The sequence below is a fragment of the Pongo abelii genome, chromosome 15 (genome assembly GCF_028885655.2).
Source record: "Pongo abelii isolate AG06213 chromosome 15, NHGRI_mPonAbe1-v2.0_pri, whole genome shotgun sequence".
NCBI classification, from domain to species: Eukaryota; Metazoa; Chordata; class Mammalia; order Primates; family Hominidae; genus Pongo; species Pongo abelii.
Genome location: NC_072000.2, coordinates 29,978,458 through 29,986,420, shown reverse-complemented (window position 1 = coordinate 29,986,420; position 7,963 = coordinate 29,978,458).

Genomic DNA, 7,963 nt, shown 5'->3' with positions numbered 1-7,963 from the left:
AAAATATTGAGGTATAGTACTAGACAGGATGTCATTCCACTGGTCTATATAAACAAAAAAAAACTGTTCTTGAAAATTGAAGCATTACCTTGTATAATAAAGTACATCAAATCAGATTTGTAAATAAAATATTGTTTAATTCTAAAGTATTCAATATTTTGATTAGATTATTTTTTTAAGGAAAAATATTTAACGTGTATGTGCCGAATTTTTTTTAAATAGTTTTTTATAATTGCAATGGAAAGGCAATTGTCTCATTACAAAGTGGTACAGAAGCCAATACTTGGGTTACCATAGATATATAAACAAGCAAAAACTGTGGAACACGTTTTAAGCTCATTTTGGAAAATTAAAACAGTTCTGTAGAAATGCATATTTGTATTTGTTTCTCTAATAAATCTGCAAATAGCTTTAAACACAAATTAGTTTTAATTATTTAAATTATGAGTTCTCTTAAGTAATTTAACACCTGTTTTGCCTTACATTTTGTGAAAACATTGTCTCATGGAAATGAATAGAGGCTTATTGTGGAAATCAAGGTAGGTCTGCATTTATTCAAAAAGGTCAGTTATTTAGCATTTAAGTATGTTTACCTCTATGAAATGATTAAAGAATTTTTATGAAAAAGCAACACTTCTCCCCCCACCCAAATTTCATGAATTTAGCCACTGCCCGAAACAAAGGACCAGTTTGCATTTGCTTTAACTCGGTACCAAATGAAAGAGCAAATTAAATGAAATCATGTGTTCAAACAGTTGATAATCAAAAGATTATTTGATGCAGTTAATCAGTTTCTTTACATGTATCTATGAAGGAATATAGACTTTTCTGAACCATGGTGCCTCCTCAGTCTTCTCTAATGTCATTTATGTGTTATGATTAAAGTTGATATCTAAAAATACATATATTTTTCTTGAATTCTGATTTATGCTCATGCATTTGAAACTGTTTTAGGATAACATATAGTCATCTATTTCTGTTGTTAGTATAGAATCTCCATTTCATAACAAATGCTTTGTACACAATACATCAATAGATATCCTAGAATAAATACTAACGTGTCTCTTTTTTAAGTTGTCATTCTGCTAGAGCAGAGATGCTAACCTTTTGGTTAAGGACTCAATTGAGTATTCCAATCCTATTGAACTATGAAGAGCACTCAAATTTTAATGAAGTATTTGTATTTGCCATTTTTTTAAGTTAGTTAAATATTTCAGAGGATCTGGCTTATGAAAACTTTAAGCATTTCCAAGAGTATAGTTTATTGGCTTATCAATTTTACAACTTTTGATCAATAAAAAATAATGTTCTTGTCAGTATTTTAGATAACGGGTAATTGTATCAAATTTTTCCTTTAACAGAATTTCTATAATTTAAATTTCAAAATAATGACATCAAAATTTCCACACTTTTAATGTTATATCTTTTTCTGTGAATCTTAAGATAGTTCAAGTACTTAGTAGATTAACATACTGTATTAAATTATTGTAGTATACTAAGAAATAATCTTCGATGGACTTGATATGTAGCATTTTTATATTTTCTGTTGTCTATTTTAGGAGATAAATGTTGAAAAAGGCTCTGATAAGAGGAAGCCTATAGACCTATAGTGAGACCAATTTATGTTGAAATTTATTGAAAATAAACCATTACTTTTAAGGTTTCAGCACAGAAAAAAATATTGTAATTTTTAAAAATTGGCATAATACACATTAACTTATAAACCTTTTTTTAATAAAAGAAAAAGCTATATTTTTCAAAGTATCTTAGGAAAAACATTCTTCACTCAATTCTGTACAGAATATATTTTGTGAGGTTCCATTCCCTAGAAGAAAGCATTGGCTAGTAGTTCATCACTTAGGAGATACAACTCAAGATTTTTAACATTTCAATCTTGCATCAAGATTATGGGTGTTTTGTTTTAGGTTTATGTGTGCGTGTTTTGTTTTGGTTTTTTGTTGGGGGATGGTGATAGAGAATAGAAGCAATTATCAAAACTATTTGCACTCAGGCAACTACTGACTGTATAAAAAGTGATTCAGAAGACCAAATACTCAATTGGCTAGTTTCAGTTATTGAATTTTTGCATCACTTTGCCAGTATAGGGAAAACCTCTGAGGTTAAACTTCCTGTGAAGATTGACTGCATGACTCCCAAAACAATGTTACTTCCATATGCACTACAGAGGCTTAATCTGAATCAGAAACTTTGAAAAAATCATTTTTTATCTTCAAATCTATAAAACTGATTTTTATACATTCTAGCAAATAACTAAATAGAATCATTGTCCATTGTCTTTACAAACAGGCTTGTCATTTGAAATCTTTAAATAATTGCCAATGCAGTTACTTCTGAACATAAAAATTCTTACTTTCAATGAACTTTTAAAAATTGGGGGCCGGACGTGGTGGCTCATGCCTGTAATCCCAGCACTTTGGGAGGCTGAGGCAGGTGGATCACCTGAGTTCAAGTGTTCAAGACCAGCCTGGCCAACATGGTGAAACCCTGCCTCTACTAAAAAAATACCAAATTAGCCGGGTTGGTGGCGCACACCTGTAATCCCAGCTACTTGGGAGGCTGAGGCAGGAGAATCACTTGAATCTGGGAAGTGGAGGTTGCAGTGAGCTGAGATCATGCCATTGCACTCCAGCCTGGGCAACAAGAGCAAAACTCTGTCTCAAAAAAAAAAAAAATGGGGAGATGGGGGTTTTTTAAAAGATTTTCTTGTTATCTGCCTCCTTTAGGACCTATCTCATTTAAAACCATTAAAAAGTAGCTTGAAATTATACCCATTTTTTTAGTTGACAGCTTATTTTTTAATATTATGCATCAGTTTTTATTTTGTAATGATTTTTCTTTAAATATTAAAGGCATTTTAAGGTTTTATAGACTAATGATAATGATGGGTTTTCTCCCTTTTTTTAACTTTCTGAAAAGAATTTTGTATGCTGATGGATCCAGTCATCATCAGTATGCATGATATACAAACTTGGAATCTGTTTGGCATTCGTTTGCATGTGGATTTTTCAGTTATGAACAAAATCAGATATTCTAAATATCTAGCTTGGACAAAAAAGGAAGAAAAATAGGACAAGAAGGCAAAGCACTAGAGAATCAATCGTTTGAAGAGTGACTGGACAACCAAGTCTAGTGATCTAAGCCAACCAACAGAATTCATTATAAGCCCTTGACCTTTGTAAGCATACAGAGGTTGATGACAATGTAATATTATCTCTGTTGTGAATTTTTATATTTAGTGAGTTTTTCAAATCTCGAGTATGATTTTAAAATCAATACTATCTCATCAATACTATCTCCTATAACAATAACCAAAGTTGTACACTAATTAAAGTACCAGTTAAGTGGCATGTAGAACGTAATGATGCTACAAAAACATGTTATTATTAATGTCAGTAATTCTGCTCTGGTTTGTTCCATACATCACATAGCTACAGATTGATACACACTTTTTTGTTATTTTATTTTTCACTCAGACATAAATTACTTTCTATCCTGACATGAAGAAATCAAGGAGGAACTTTCACCAATTTATTTTTAAATTTTAAGCACAGTGTTATACCCAAGGACAAAAGTAAATAATAAAAGTGCATATACAAAATCCTTTTTTTCTGAATAGTAGGACTTAACACTCAATTGAGATCATGTATTCATGTATTCTATGTATATGCTGATTCTGATTTTGAACGGAGAGTAAATTAGTTTCACCAACAGTGACAATGTCATCATTTGTGGTAAAACACTAAAAGGAGTATAATTAAGCTAATCACACCTCTTTATATAACTTCAAGTGTTTAGGGAAAACAAAGTTACAATGATAATGTTAAAATAGGCATTATAATATTTTTCTTCTCATTGGCTTAAGTTTTATTGCCGTTGACCTTAAATATATTTTAAAAGTTGAACTTCTACAGTTTTTCTGGGGCTTTTGAAGATACAAAAGTAAATAAGACATTTTCTCACATAATATTTGGAAAAGTATTTTCACAAATAATTCCCCAATGTGTGAATAGAATAAAATAACTAATATTTATATTATCTTCTGCCATATGCAAAATGTACTTTTATTCTTTAATTCTCATGTTATAAAGTATGGATATTAATTTGATTTCCATTTTACAGAAAATGAAATACAACCACTGAGTCTCAAGTCACTAAGATAAAATTAATAAATTGAGGATCCCACTTTACTGAGAGCTAAGATTTTAAAATTAAAATGATAAATGCATTAGAATATTTTAAGCAGTAAGCAACTTTAATGCAAGTTAATGGGTTTTGTTTCTGAAAAGTTGAAATAGTCTAAAGCTCTCAGAATCATAGCTGCACACAAGTAATTACATTACCATTTAATTTATACCTCTAGGCCTGTCACAGTGTGTGTTACCTTTTGAGAGATACCTTGAAAACTGTAGAAATAAAACAATAACTTTTATAACAACTAAAGCATCTTATGGAAATAAACAGGCAAGCAACTGGAATAGCGTGGTAGGGATATATGGAATTACTTGAAATAAATGTGTATCTCATCTGTCCAGTGCATTAGTTGTGTGGCCCTAGAGAAAATTCATTTTATTTCATTTTGAGTGCACACAAGATGCAGTGCATTACATAAGTTTAAATCTGTTTCATAGAGCTATTACATTAAGAAATGTTTTGTCACTTGATAGTGATTGTCTTTAAAATATAAGCATTTTCTCAAACTATCAAAGGATGTACATAGTATAGAGGAATCAAATGGTGGAAAGTTTGGTAATATTACATGGATTGGGTCAATCCTGTGAAAACAAAAAGTGAGTTAGTAATACATACTCAGAAAATGATTACAATTTATTTAAGAAGTTTATATTTTAAAACCAATATAAAAGTAAACAACATCAATTTTAAACGGAAATAAATGCTCTCATATAGAGGTTACATGATATATGGTACTAATAAATACATTGTTTCTTGAAAATTCTGTTGGGACTTTAAATTTTAGAGTATTCATTGGATTTTTTAAATTTATTAAATTCTGAAATGTACTAAATTTTATAGAATTATCAAGATATAACCAGTGTGTTCTTATAAATCAAAAGGTCATATGTTATAAAAAGTTCAGGGGTGATATTTTATTAGAAATCATTTTAAGATATGAGTAACATCTAATAGAATGTTTTTAAATTCTGCAAAAATAATTCTTCATCTGTAATTTGTTATTCTCTTTTCTGAAAGGCAAGAAAATAAAAAAGATGTGGGCAAACTCCGTATCTGACATATATTGATATAGTTTATAGGATTTTTTTTTCAGTCTCCTAGTAATCAAATGCACTATTTATATTCCTCATCTTTTTTATTTGATTATCAAAATAGTTGTGAGAATCAAATTAACTGTACAATATCCAATTCTATCATCACATTCAACATATTCAGAGGTTATTTCTTTGTAGAATAAATATAACTAAGTTCTAAAAATATCTCAATTGTTTTACAAGGATTATTTTTAACATAAATTTTCTATATATTTCACAGCCAAAAATATATTATTCAAGGGAAAATATTTCCTAATATTTCATCAAATTATGCTATTTTCTAATTGTGAAGTAGCCCTTGCATATCCACTGTTAATAGTATAGTCATTTTTGTTTACATAGGTCTTCAGAAAAAATGAAAGTACATAATCACTGACAATCATCTTTATAAGATATTCTGTTTGCCTTACACTTTAGAGTGACAGAAAAAAATTAGAATTAGTGTGGCCATTCCATAATAGGAGAAGTATTATTTTCTCTAAAATAATAATCAATAGAATATTCTAGCAGGAAAAAATACAATTATCTTAATCTCAAGTGTTTTAAGTAATTGCCTGTGCCTTGTTGTCCAAATGAAGAAGGATATAAATCACTTGATTTTATTGAGTTTTCAGAGTTTTATTCTACCCTAAGGCAGAGCCTAGGCAACAAATATATCTAGCCTAAAATAGATTGAAGTGAATTATCTAAGATAAATGATATCTAAAATGATGCATGATAAGAACTTAAGAGTTATAGATATGGTTTCTATCATCTCAAATAAATGTCAGGGTGCTATTTTTATTATTAGCAAAAGAAACTGTGTGACTTCTCTTAAGGAATTATGTTTATTACCAGAAATTTTAACCAAAGAACATCAGCTAGAAAACATAAATCCCACATACCCAGCATGATATAGAGGAAAAGTGGGTCTTGAAATAGACAAATACAGATTTGAATCTCAGTCTCACTCCTCTGATACTGAACATTTTGTAGATTCAGATACCCCGTATACAATATGGGGATCACAATTACCTCAGCATATAAGGATTAAATTACATTATATTTGTTTTAAGTATACCTACATTTCAGTACCTGAATTCAACCGCAAGGAAGCAAGAGGTTTTTCAATAAATACTAATTTCCTCTACAAATTAAGGGAAAAGAATTTATAAAATATGTCAAACAAGAGCATAGTAATATTTGTGAAAGTACTTTACAAAATATATGAGCTTAATAGAATGTAAGATAAAGTCTTAAATTTGAAAAAGTTTAGATTGCATAGATAAATGTCTACATATAAATATACAAAATAAGCATTAAATAAGTATTTCGTCTTACTCATTTCTATTACAGCTACACATAGGGGCTCCCATAAAGTTATTACAACAGATTTTATTTAAAAATCAGTAGAATTCTTCATATCAACTAAAAACAAATGGTAACAATTCCCTAAATTAATTGAAGAGTAGAATATAAATGATCATACAAAGATATGTAATTAATACTGGTTTATTAATTGATACAATGAAAATTCTTATTACAGGCGCAAGAAGATGTTTATGAACACTTAAGGAAATTTTTTTTTTTTTTTTTAAGATGGAGTCTCGCTCTGTTGCCCATGCTGGAGTGCAATGGTGCGATCTTGGCTCACTGCAACCTCTGCCTCCTGGGTTCAAGCGATTCTCCTGCTTCAGCCTCCTGAGTAACTGGGGTCACAGGCGCCTGCCGCCACGCCTGGCTCATTTTGTATTTTTAGTAGAGATGGGGTTCCACCATGTTGGTCAGGCTGGTCTCGAACTCCTGACCTTGTGATCTGCCCACCTCAGCTTCCCAAAGTGCTGGGATTACAGGCATGAGCCACCGCGCCTGACCAGGAAAACTTTTTAAATGTATTTTTCGGGCCAGGCGTGGTAGCTCGTGCCTGTAATCCCAGCACTTTGGAAGGTCAAGGCGGGCGGATCATGAGGTCAGGAGATCGAGACCATCCTGGCTAACACAGTGAAACCCCATCTCTATTGAAAATACAAAAAATTAGCTGGGTGTGGTGGTGGGAGCCTGTAGTCCCAGCTACTCAGGAGGCTGAGGCAGGAGAATGGTGTAAACCCGGGAGGCAGAGCTTGCAGTAAGCCAAGATTGTGCCACTGCACTCCAGCCTGGGCGACAGAGCAAGACTCCGTCTCAAAAAAATAAAATAAAATAAAAAATAGATATATTTTTCTGTGTCCATAAACTTCAATGAATAATGGGAAAAAATGAAAACCTCTAATATTCTAAAGATTAATAACAGAAAAATTTGCAATTAATTAAAATACTTGCTGAAATTAAGTGAATATCTGGCAATTAATTGCTTTTATTTGTGATAATAAGTTCAGCAAGCCAACAAGTTCGTCAGAGTGCCCATTAACTAATCATATTTCAATTTAAATCTTTCATAAACCCCTACATAAAAACCTACTGCTTTTTTATATAAGTACAAGAGTAAATAATAAAGAACTGGAAATGCATTGATACTGGTATTATACTATGTTAAATATTAATAAAAACTAATATCTCAGTATCTTTTGTGTTTAACCACGTAGTGTTGTATATTTCATATAAGTAATTTTCCTTTAAACTCATTTTTAATAATGTTAATATAGAATAAAATATTTTTTAAACACCACAGAATTTTATAT